Source organism: Choloepus didactylus, chromosome X (assembly GCF_015220235.1).
Source record: "Choloepus didactylus isolate mChoDid1 chromosome X, mChoDid1.pri, whole genome shotgun sequence".
Taxonomy (NCBI): Eukaryota; Metazoa; Chordata; class Mammalia; order Pilosa; family Megalonychidae; genus Choloepus; species Choloepus didactylus.
The window spans coordinates 153103786-153117442 of record NC_051334.1 but is presented as its reverse complement, the minus strand read 5'-3'; the positions used below and the strand labels follow the sequence as shown (position 1 = coordinate 153117442).

General features: G+C 37.9%; 1 pseudogene; it reads right to left on the bottom strand.

Moving 5' to 3' along the window:
- Positions 1-12666: 12666 nt before the first annotated feature.
- Positions 12667-13346, bottom strand: LOC119523784 (annotated as a pseudogene).
- Between the last annotated feature and the right edge of the window lie 311 nt (positions 13347-13657).

Below are 13657 nucleotides of genomic sequence, written 5' to 3'. Positions count from 1 at the left end.
GGCTGGAAGTCCTGCAGCTGTGCGGCGATCTGGGGAAGCCAGGGTTTGGCGTCTGGAGACCAACAGGCTCTTTTAATTAAAAAAAAAGCGGTGGGGAACCCAGGAGCGGCTGCAGGTGTGATCGTGGGAACCAAGCAGTAAAACACAGCAAGAGGGGGCTGGGTTGGCCTCTCGGTGTCTGGCCTGGAAGATAGCCCACTGCAGATATCTCTGGGGCCAGGGGAATGGAGGGAAGAGCCAGAAGCTGAATGAAACCCTGCGGCTAGCAGCTCACTTCCGGGAGGGCTGGATAAACTCCTGCCTGGGGCCGTACCCATAGCCCAGAGCCCCACCAATTGTCCTGGAGCTGGGAAGGAGGAACTGTGTGAGGAGGGGGATGTGGAGATGCCCTGTTTGGCCATTTTTGCATCAGGCTGAAAGCAAGCCAGCTCGGCCCGGTGGCCCGGGGCTTCTCTTGAGGGATGGCGTGCACTGATGATGTAGCATGGCACTCCTTTGGCAGAGGTCCTGGAGGATTGTGGCTGGGCGGGGGGACCAACTTGGAGATCCCAGAGACACTATGCCAAGTCCGGTGGTTTGTGGGACAGTGAGAGAGAGGGGCTGGGGCTGAAATGAAATGAAGGCTTGGACTCTTGTGGCAGCCTTGAATCTCCAGGAACTGGGGGGATTGGAATATTGAGGCTGTCCTTCCTCCCTGGCCACCTGTGCAAGCACCCCACATTCAGGGCAGATTGCTCCAGCAACACACTCAGGCAGAGTTCTCTGGCTGGACACCACAAAAATCATTTCCCCACACACCGCAGGGAAAACGTGAACTGACTTGAGAGGTATAGGTGACTCACAGACGCCATCTGCTGGTTAGTTAGAGAAAGTGTCCATCACCAGTGTTTCTGAAAAATTAGATAGGTTTTTTTTTTTAATTTTTTACAACTTGAAAGAACCCTGTCGAGCAGAGCAAATGCCAAGAGGCCAAAAACAACAGAAAATCTCAATGCATATGATAAAACCAGACGATATGGAGAATCCAACTCCAAACACACAAATCAAGTTATCAGAAGAAACAAAGTTCCTCGCACAATTAACCAAAGAAATACAATTGAGGAATGAAAACATGGCAAAAGATTTAAAGGACATCAAGAAGACCATGGCCCAGGATATAAGCGACATAAAGAAGACCCTAGAAGAGCATAAAGAAGACATTGCAAGAGTAAATAAAAAAATAGAAGACCTTATGGAAATAAAAGAAAATGTTGGCCAAATTAAAAAGACTCTGGATATTCACAATACAAGACTAGAGGAAGCTGAACATTGTCTCAGTGTCCTAGAAGTCCACAGAACAGAAAATGAAAGAACAAAAGAAAGAGTGGAGAAAAAAATTGAAAAAATTGAAATGGATCTCAGGGAAATGATAGATAAAATAAAACATCCAAACTTAAGACTCATTGGTGTCCCAGAAGGGGAAGAGAAGGGTAAAGGTCTAGAAAGAGCATTCAAAGAAATTGTTGGGGAAAACTTCCCCAACCTTCTACACACTATAAATACAGAAAGCATAAATGCCCAGCGAACTCCAAATAGAATAAATCCAAATAAACCCACTCCAAGACATATTCTGATCAGACTCTCAAATACTGAAGAGAAGGAGCAAGTTCTGAAAGCAGCAAGAGAAAAGCAATTCACCACATACAAAGGAAACAACATAAGTCTAAGTTGTGACTACTCAGTGGCCACCATGGAGGCAAGAAGGCAGTGGCATGACATATTTAAAATTCTGAGAGAGAAAAATTTCCAACCAAGAATACTTTATCCAGCAAAACTCTCCTTCAAATTCAAGGGAGAGCTTAAATTTTTCACAGACAAACAAATGCTGAGAGACTTTGCCAAAAAAACCCTGCCCTACTTCAGATTCTAAAGGGAACCCTACCAACAGAGATACAACAGAAAGGAAAAAGAGACATAGGGAATTTTAACAGAAATATATAGTACCTTATATCCCAAAGCACCAGGGCACTCATTTTTCTCTAGTGATCACGGATCTTTCTCCAGAAGGGACCATAAGCTGAGACATAAAACAAGCCTCAAGAAATTAAAAAAAAAAAAGTGAATATACTCAAAGCACATTCTCCAACCACAATGGAATACAAATATAAGTCAATAATTTTTGAACTGTAACTCCACTATTTACTTCCTACATGATATAAATTACACAAACTCTAATGACAAATCAGTGGTTTTGAACTCAATGTAAAATATGTAATTTTAGACTACTGTATAAAGGTAGGGGAATGGAAGGGTATAGGAACATAGTTTATGTGTCCTATTGAAGTGAAGGTTGTATCAAAGAAAAACAAGATTGATAGGCATTTAAGAGGTTAATTTTAAGCCCCACTGCAAACAAAAAGAAATTATCAGAGAATATAACCATAGAGATGAAATGTAGAGTTTGGGTTAAGAGAAATGGGGGAAGGGGCAATGGGGAGTTAAGAAATGAGGGTGGAGTTGCTGTTTGAGGTGAAGGGAAATTTCTAGTAATGGATGGTGGGAAAGAGCATTACAGCATTCTAAAGGTGATTAATCCCACTAATGGAAGGCTTGGGAGGGGTTGGAATGGGAAAATTTAGGCTGTATATATGTTTCCACAATTGAAAAAAAAAAAAAAAGACAGTCTAGATAGATGATGATTAAATGCCAAGGTTGAACTTGGATGGAATTGGAGGATAGAGGACAGGTGGCTCAAAGGGACACAGTTGAGACATAAGGTAAAGGAAATATAGAATGTAAGCTTCATATCATTGTTGAATCTCTTGTACTTCTTAGCTGCACTTAATGGGATTGCATAAAAGAATGTTCTTGTTCATGGGAAGTGTATACGTGAATTATAGTGTATGTTCAAGGATGTGTGCAGCTAGCTCTCATATGTTCAGAAGACAGAGCAATAGATGATGGATGATAGGGAGGGAGGGAGGGAAAGAAATAGCGATGTGACAGCATGTTAAAGTTGGTGGATTGAGCTATCGGGGGAGGGGTGTCAGGGTATGATGGAATTCTTTGTATGGTGTTAGTATTGTTTTTGCAACTGTTCCTATAACTGAATTTATTTCAAAATAAAAAAAAATATTACAAACCTACAGTGGTCAAACAGGCATGGAACTGGCATAAAGATATATATGCTGACCAATGGAGTTGAATTAAGTGTTCAGAAATGACCATTTCATCTACAGACAATTGATCTTTGATAAGGTGGTCAAGCCAATGCAACTGGGAGAAGACAGTCTCTTCAATAAATGGTGTTTGGAGAACTGGATATCCATATTCAAAAGAATGAAAGAGGACTCCTGTCTCACACCTGAAACAAAAATTTACTCAAAATGAATCAAATACCTAATCATTAGCTCTAAGAAAGTAAAACATTTAGAATCAAATGCAAGGAAATATCTTATTGATCTTGTGATAAGAGGTGGTTTCCTTGACCTTATATCCAAAGTGAGAGCAATAAAAGAAGAAATAGATAAATGGGATCCCCTCGAAATTAAATACTTTTGTACCTCAAAGGACTTTATGAGAAAAGTAAAAAAAAAAAAGAAGCCTATGCAATGGGAGACAATATTTGGAAACCACATATCCTATAAGTGTTTATCCAGAATATAAAAGAGATCCTACAACTCAACAACAAAAAGACAAACAACCAAATAAAAAAAGGGTAAAAGACATGGACAGACACTTTCTGAAGAGGAAACACAAAAGGCTCCCAAACATATGAAAAGATGCTCAACTTCACTGGCTATTTGGGAAATGCAAATCAATACCACAATGAGATACCATCTCACACCTACTAGAATGGCCATTACCAAGAAAAGCATAAAGTTACAAGTGCTGGAGAGGAAGTGGAGAAAGAGGCACACTTATTCATTGTTGGTAAGAATGAAGAATGGTGCAGCCACTCTGTTGTGGTTCTTTAGGAACCTAAGTATAGAATTGCCATATGAACCAGCAATACCATTACTAAGGTATATAGTTGGAAGAAATGAAAGCTAGGACAGGAACAGACATTTGTCACCCAATATATTTAGCAGCATTATTCATGATTGCCAGGAGATGGAAACAGCCCAAATGTCCATCAATAGACAACTGGATAAACAAACTTGTTTATACATATGATGGAATAGTATGCATCTGTAAGATAGAATAAAGTCACAGAGCATATAACAATTTGGATGAACCTTGAGAATGTTATGTTGATTGAAATTATCCAGAAACAAAAGGAAAATACTATATGGTCAAATTAATACAAAGCAACATTTATGAGGAAACATTGAGAGTTAAAGCTGAGAACATAGATTATCAGGAGTTAGAAAGAGGGTAGAGACTGAATATTTGAAACTGAAGGCATATAGAATGTGCAACAGTATCATTTAATAGATCAGGGAATGCATAGCAAAATACTGTTTGATGGAGGCACAATATTGTAAGTAAACTGAACAAGGATGACTGTGAGTAAAGTTGAAACAGGAAGGATAGGGATATGTATGACACCAGAAGGAAGCATACAGGATGAAGACATAGTGTACAACTTAGTGGAACTTAGAGTGGTCAGTGATTGTCATTAAATGTAGAAATATAAAAGTGTCTTTACATGTGAGAGAACAAACAAATGTCAACTTTGTAAGATTTTGAAAATGGGATGGTATTGGGGAAAATATAATCTATGAAGACTAGAGTCTATAGTTAACAGTGACATTGTAATATTCTTTCATTAATTGTAGCAAAGGCAATATACTAAAGCTAAATGTCTAAAAGAGAGGGTTATAAGAGAAGGGTATGGAATTCTTGGTGGTGATGTTGTTTGACCTTGTTATTGTATTTTGTTTTATTTTATTTGTATTTTTTTATCTTTTTATTATTCCTATTTCAATTTCTTGGAGTAATGAATGTGTTCAAGGGATGATTTTGGTGATGAATGCACAACTATGTGATGATACAGTGAACAATTGATGGTACACCATGAATATTGAATGGTATGTGAATATATATTTATAAAACTGCAGTGAAAAATAAACAGAGGGGTATAAGTGCTGGAGTAAATGTGGAGAGAGGGATGCACCTGTTCACTGTTGGTGGGGAAGTAGAATGGTCCAGTTCAACTGGAGGGCAGTTTGGTGGTTCCACAAGAAGCTAAGTACTAAGTTACCATAAGATCCTGCAACCTCATTATGGAAGAACTGAGAGCAGGAATACAAATGGACATTGGCACACTGTTTTTTTTTTTATGGCAGCAGTATTCACAATTTGCAATGGATGGAATTGGCCTAAGGGTAGATTCACTGATGAACAGAATGGTGACCTGTGGTGTATGCATACAATAGAATAGAAGAGCATCTGAAATAAGGAATGAAGTTGTGATGCACGCAAATAGGTGAATGCATATTCAGGACAGCATTTTGACTGAAACTAGCAAGAAATGAAAAGACAAACATTATAACACCTCAGTAATATGAACTAACTATAATGTGCAAAACCTGAGATTTGAATCTTAGAGCACAGGTTATCAGTGGAAGGCTTAATGTAAAGGTCCTTAGATTGTAAGTTCTTACATCAGTCACATATATTCCTGATGCTGAGCTCTTTGTGTATAACCTGGTTGGTCCCTGGAATTTGGAGTAACTTTATGACACCTGAGACTCACAGCTAGAGTTTGGAAGCAATGAAAGTTAGTATTACCCCATACAGGAACTGTTAAAAAGCTGAAGAAGAGTTCAGAATTCAACTAGAGATATGAATGAAGTGAGTCTGGTTTGGACTAAGTCAAATAAGACTAAAGGGTAAAAGAAGATATTGACTGTTTTTCTTTTAATTTTTAATTTTTATTGAGATTGTTCACATACCATACAATTATCCAAAGATCCAAAGTGCACAATCAATTGCCAACAGTACCATCATACAACTGTGCATCCATCACCACAATTAATTTTCTTCCAATTTTTAGAACATTTTCATTACTCCAGAAAAGAAATAAAGACAAAAAGGAAATCTCAGTTCCTCCCCTATCCCTAACCACACCCCCTCCATTATTGACTCATTATTGGTATAGTACATTTATTACTGTTGATGAAAGAATATTAAAATACTGTTAACTGTAGTACATAGTTTGCAATAGGTATATTTTCCCTGTATACTCCCCTAATATTAGCTTCTAGCTATAGTGTCATACATTTGTTGTAGTTCATGAGAGAGATTTTTAATATTTGTACAATTAATCATAGACATTGTCATCCACAAGATTCATTGTTTTATACATTCCTATCTTTTAACCTCCAACTTTCCTTCTGGTGACATATGTGACTCTAAGATTCCCCTTTCCACCATATTCACACGCCATTCAGTACTGTTAGTTATTCTCACAATATTGTGCTATCATCACCTCTGTTCATTTCCAAACACTTAGGTTCAACCTAGATGAGCATTCTGCACATAATAAGCAACTGCTCCCCATTCTTCAGCCTCATTCTATATCCTGTTACCTTATATTTCATGTCCATGTGTTTACATATTATAATTAGTTCATATCAGTGAGACCCTGCAGTATTTGTCCTTATGTGTCTGACTTATTTCACTCAATGCAGTGCCCTCAAAGTTTCTTCATCAACCCATTTTTTAAGACAGTTTGGTTCACCCTCCATACTTTCCATCCTAAGTAAATAATTGATGGTTCCCTGTATAGTTACATATTTATGTATTCACCACCATCACTACTATCTATATAAGGTTATCTCCATTTCTTCCACAAAGAAGGAGGAAGAGTCAAAGAAGGTAGAGAGAAAAAAGAGAAAGAAAAAGAAAGAAAAAAAAACATGACAGCTAAAAAGCAACAAAAGGAAAGATAGGATTAAACTAAACTAGAATAAAAATGTCAGACAACATCACCAATGGCAAGAGTCCCATACCCCTCCCTTATGTCCCCCTCTTAAAGGCATTTAGCTTTGTTAAATTGCCTTTGTTATATTAAAGGAAGCATTATACATTGTTTCTGCTAACTTTAGTCTCTAGTTTGCATTAATTATATTTTTTCTCCAATGCCACCCTATTTTTAACACCTTGCAAGGTTGACATTCACTTGTTCTCCTTCGTGTAAAAACATATTTGCACATTTTATCACAATTGTTGAGCACTCTAGGTTTCAATGAGTTCTACAGTCAAAGTCTTCATCTTTCCTCTTTCCTTCTGGTGTCCCACATGCTCCTAACCTTCCTCTTCCAACCATACTCACAGCCATGTTTATTCAGTGTGCTTACATTGCTGTGCTGCAATCACCCAAAATTGTGTTCCAAACCTTTCACTTCCGTCTTTTCATAGTTGTCTGTAGTGCTCCCTTTAGTATTTCCTGTGGCCCAGGCATCTTGTTCACAAATTCTCTCATTGTCTATTTGTCAGAGAATATTTGAAACTCTCCCTCATATTTGAAGGACAGTTCTTCCAGATATAGGATTCTCGGTTGGTGGTTTTTCTCTTTCAGTATCTTAAATATATCACACAACTTCCTTCTTGCATCCATGGTTTCTACTGAGAAATCCACACATAGTCTTACCAAGCTTCCCTTGTATGTGATGGATCATTTTTCTCTTGCTGCATTCAGGAATCTCTCATCTTTGATGTTTGATAATATGATTATTAATGTCTTGGTGTAGGTCTATTCAGATATACTCTGGGGTGTGCTGTGCTTCTTGGATCTGTAATTTTGCGTCTTTCATAATGGGAAATTTTCATTGATCATCTCCTCTATTGCTTCTGCTCATTTTCCTTTCTCTTCTCCTTCTGGGACACCCATGACACAAAGATTTATGTGTTTCATGTTATCATTCAATTCCCTGAGAGGATGCTTACATTTTTCCATTCTTTCCCTATCTGTTATTTTTTGTGTAGGATTTCAGGCATCTTGTTCTCCAGTTTCTGAGTGTTTTCTTCTGCCTCTTGCTATCTGCTGTTGTATGTCTCCATTGTGCTTTTCATCTCTTGTGTTGTGCCTTTCATTTCCATAGATTCTGCCAGCTGTTTTTTCAAACTTTTGATTTCTACCTTGTGTTCACCCCATGTTTTCTTAATATGTTTCATCTCTTTTGCCATATGTTCCCTGAAGTCATACATTTTTTTGTATTTTTTTCTGATGCATGAACTTTTTTCAGGGCTTGCCAACAGGTTGAGGTCATGAAGAATTCATGATGGCTCTCTTAGGCCAGGCAGGCATCACATTCACAGGGAAGTTGATCATGCAATTTAAAAGAGGACAGCATGCCAGTTATAAGGGTTTGAGAGAAAGACAATCCTGAGAGTACAAGCATGGGGAAAGAGTCTTGATGGGGGCAGTAGGGTGGTTAATGATAGATAACCACAACTTTTAGGAGCCAGGAAACAGGTAAACTAGATTAACATTTGACAGTGGGAGCTCTGGGGTACATTTATTATATCTTGCTCTTTTGTGAGACAAAGGGTTTCTCACCTTCTGCTTACTTCCCAAGTTTCACATTTTAAATTTACATTTTAAGGTTAATTTACCCTTTCTATTTACTGGCTTACAAAGATGACAGGTTAAACATTAGCTGCCCAGGTCATGCATGCTGCTGTGCACCAAGGTCCACAGACCTGTTCTGTTCAGGCCATGGGCTGCCACAATCCACCCCCACACAACAGTTTGCATTGATCATAGGACAGACTTTACATCCATAATTCACAACAACAATACAATAAACAACATAGTATTTATATACTGGTAAAGAGAGATAATAAACTTATTAGCAAGTGGCACTATGGACAAGTTAATGAGTTCCATCATTTAGACAAGAAGATCATTTGATAAATGATCACTACTTTGTGTGTGATTTTGCATATGATCAAGAGTGTGGGTTACATTTTGTGAATTACCAGACACATACATACACCATTGAATATTAATTAGTGCAAAAGTACTGCCTGGGTCTAAAATAGCTAAAGGATGAAACTACCAGGCAGTCTGCTTCATTCTATATATAGTTTTTGTAATTTTTTAACCTTGACCAAAGTAATAAATTTTGCTTTCCACCAACTTTCTGCAACTTTCTATATTCATTCAGGTTTTGTTCCATATTCTTTCTTTTTCCTCATTCTGAAACAACCAATCATTTAGTACAAAACTACTTTCTTTTCCCTTAAATAAAAACATCCTTCATGTACTCTACATTCAAGACACCAAAACAATTCTGGAAATTGTTTTTAAGCAAACATTTCACAACATATTATTACCATTAAATTTAAACTTGGAATAATGCTAAATACTTAAAACATTTTGGTTACTGCATTATTGACATAGTAATACACATTTTTTTTGAATAAGATTTAACAACACATGTAAGAATTAAACTGGACAGTTGAGTGGTTTAACAATATATAAGCTGAGTCTTCATTAGTAGATAGAAAAGATCCAGGTGAGGGGGTTTTAAATACCATATTTTCTCCCCATGCAGGAGCCCTTCAGGGTCAGATCTACAGTTAGTTTCCTATATAATTCTAGTATCCCATGGGTTTAGGATTCTCACCCAGCATGGCTGCATGGGCCAGAACCAGGGCCAATTGAGCTTATTTTCCCCAATTTCTAGTATTTGTGGCACAGGCAAGAGAAAGTTATTATCATTGTCCCATTGCAGCTTGATGGCAGTCAACGCCTTTATCTGAATTCGTAAGGCCTGCATGGGTCCATCAGTTATCATGTCCATAGGGCCAGAGCTGGTCACTTTGGATCTGGAATTAATGCTGATATAGTCATCAAGTTTCTATCATCCTTTAAGTGTTCCTTTAAAAGATCATTCATTCTTTCAATTAACCCAGCTGCTGTGGGATTATACAGCAAGTGAAAAGTCCAAAGGACATCATATTCTGTAGACCAGGCCTGGGTTAATTGCCCAGTGAATGGGGTCCCCCTATTTCTCTTCACATGTGTGGGGACCCCAAAAAAGGCATTTTTCTAAGCTACATATGGTAGCTCATTGGTTGGCCTTGCCCACTGGTAATGCCAACAGCATTCCTATAGCCCTATCCATGGCAGTGAAGGCATATTTTGTCCCTTTGGACAGAGAAAGGGGACCAATATAGTCTACTACAAGGTAGCAGGAATCTGGTGTCCTTGGTGCCCAGTTTTCCAGTGCAGCCATTCAGCCACTTCATGTATCATTAGTGTTAAGCTGTGGAATTTCTCTAGGGCATCCATTTCTTTGTCACCTGGTAATGAATTGGTGTTTTGGGCAGAGACATGAAAAATTGTTACCTTATATTTGTGGCAGGCAGTCCAGTTGTCTTCCCACTAGAAAGTGTCAGTACTGGGTTGGACAGTCATGGCTGTCCAGGTAGCAGGTTGCCCATGTGCCAATCCATTCAGGATAATGTGTATTTCCTTGTCCATCAATGGTGGGCATGGAAGGAGTCACCTAGGTAGGATTGACAGAAAGTGAGGCATGCTGCTCTTCCACATAGGAAACTGGTTCTAAAATTTCATGCATCTTTGTACTTAAAGAGCCGTTGTTAAAAATGCCACATCATAGAAGGTAGACTTTCCATTATTTCAGCATGCTCACTTAACACTTCCCAAATGGGGCTCATTTATAGTCTCCCATATCCACATACCTGTATGGTTATGGTCTTCTGTAAGGTCACTGTGCACCTGAGTTAGACCTTTAACTTGTAACAAAGCATTATAAGCTGTGCACAATTGCTCTTTTTTTCTAATAAGACTAAATTTATTCAATACCCTAGTAAAAGTTTTGATTATAAGTATCCAACAGTATAAAAAGTAAAAAACAGATTTGTAGGTTTCTAATATATTAATACAAAGTGCATGACTACATACATACAGTACATCCTGCAGGCAAAGAAAGGTGGAAGGGGAAAAAGAAGACTGTGGTTGAGGTCTAGTAATAAATAAATAAATAAATAAATAAATAAATAAATAAATACAGAAGTAGAGATGATCCATATTATAGTATATTCTACCACCAATACTGCAGTCAAAATGTACAAAAAAAAGCAAAACCATTTTAAATATAACTCAGGAGGAAGATGATAATGGCTGGGACTTTTGTAATACACCTGAAAAACTGTGGGAGAGTCAACCCAACTCACTGTATAGTCTTGCATGTGGTGGCATGTAGCATGTAGGTTTTTCCAAAGGAAGAAATAAAGAATCTTAAGTTTAGATTAAGAGCTATAAAACTATAGTGTGCCTATAAACAGTGGCTCACTCCTTGTTATTCATACTATCCAATTTTTAAAATCCAGTTTTAAATATAAGCACTGAGTCACGTTATTACAAGAAGGTAGGCAAAAATGCTCTCTCCCCTCATGAAAGGTGATTTTTTTTCCTTAAATTTTAGAAATGAGGCAATGAGAGTACTTTGGTTTGGATTCACGTGAGAAGCTCTTAACAGAGATTTCAGAATTGAAGAGCTCCATGTTCAGGATTTATCATCTAACATGTCAATGTTCAGAAAGTCTGACTAAAAGAAGCCAAACCAAAAACCAACCCACTCAGCATTAACACACACCTCTTTTCTTCTAGTAGAATTTTACTTTAAATATTGAAAAGAAAAAAAAAAAACCTAATAGGTTAAAAAATGTCTAACACCCACTCTACACAGATAAAACCTTCACAAACGTCAACTGAAGTAATCCAGAGCTAAAACTGAATTGTGCAGATTTTCAGTGAAGTCACCAAACAGTCCTATAACACAAACAAAAGTCAATTATATACACACTAGGCAAGCCCTCTAAGAAATGTGCCCCAAGAAGCATTAACCTTTGTTTTGTGCCATCTTGAAGACATGCACACTTTATTTTTTGGACATTTTTAATAGTGTGTGCTTTCTACCATGTGGTAATGCTTTGGTATTATTCATATAAGATTGCTTATCCTGAAGCCTTGACATTTCCCCAAGAGGAGCTTTGATTCTGCTTTAGAAGTTTCATATAAATTAAAACCTTTATCAAATATTAATATGAAGGGAGGTAACACAGAATGCAACATATACAGTCAAGTTACCTCTCTGTATATTTAGTAATTACTTTTTCTTTCAGGGTATATGCACCAGAAAGCTTAGTCTGTCCTGCTTAATATTTCAGTAGTACAGGTTTGAATCATCAGAACCTTGGCAAGACCTTAATACTTCAAAATTATAAACAAATACCTTTAGGGGCAAGTCTATATTATTAAATTATGACAAATTTACTATCATGAGGGAAAACAAGTGTAGCCAGCCATCTTAAAAAAATGCCCCAACCACTACTTCTCAATATAGAAAAGACTAAAACTAAATATGGTTTATCATACAGCAAATCCCATCTCTGTCCCCTGAAATTCCCCTAATTTCATTCATGAGAAGGGGATTTTAAAAAAAGATATAAACTGCAATTTACAGCAGCATTCAGCTTTCCTATGAAATACTCAGCATCTTAAATATAGTATACACTTCTCTTTCTTTTAGTAAGCTAGAAACTGGCTTCAGAGTTTGTGAAAATGGGGGGAAAATAACCCATTCAAAACCATTCTAAAAATTGTCTTTTGGCAGTACAGCAAGTATCCAAGTTAAAAATAGGAGGGTCACTTTGTTGTCTTTCAAAAAAAATTTTTTTGTTCCCCTTCTACATAAATCTCAGTCACCACTCCTGAGTGGAGATTGGTAGAGGCTCTGGCCCTGCTCCTCTGGCTTCTCAGCAGTTGTTTTCTTATTGCTGCAACAAGGCTTGAATAGATGCGTGTCAATGAGGACTTCCCCAAAACGGCTCTTACAGATAATCCCGCAATATATTTTCAGTCTTTTCCAATATGTGAGATGTAAAAAGGAAAAGACTGGTGTTCTATTAGAGCCAGAAGCCATCTTGGTATCTAAGACATCATCTGACTGGTTACTGTAACAAGGAGATTGGGCTGGGGAGGCACATGAGGGGGTACTGTGAGCATCATAATTGTGGCATTTAAATTCTGTCTGCAGCTTTCTGATCTGGTTGTTTCCAGACAGAGTTTTCACTTTCTTTGGTTTCAATGTAGTCTTTAGACTGGGTCCTGCCCTTGCATCTACCACATGATTCCAGTTTTTTTTTTTTTTTTTTTCGTTTATCCTGCTGGCTATTTTCTTCCATCTTTTCACAAGCAAGACACAGGCATTGCAGATAGCTCCTGAATGAGTCTCATGTAACCCAAAATAGCTCTGGAAGCCCTTTTAAAAGTGTTTACTGTCAGTGAATCAAGAACTGGATGACTTAGCCCTGCAAATACAGCAGCCCTCTATATTTCACTACGTCTTTGGCTTATGAAAACCAAACATCTTTTCTTCTGGGCAATATTCTTCCAAAAGCAGCCATTCCATGCACAATAACATCCCTGAGGTGCAGAGTGCACGCCAGGCCAGACCCACTTGGGTCACTCTCTCCTCCTCAGCTGCCTTCCACAATTGCTCTTTTAAAGGGCCATATCTAAGTTCTGTGCCCTTCTATAATTGGGACCAGCATCTAATAGGTACACATTTAGTTTGTTGCCTTTGCCACACACCCACCCAAAGCCAATATTGGCACTGACCACATCCAAATCACAAGGTATATTGGGGTCCACCCCCCCTTAAATCCTGTGCTTGCACAATAGTTTAGCCTT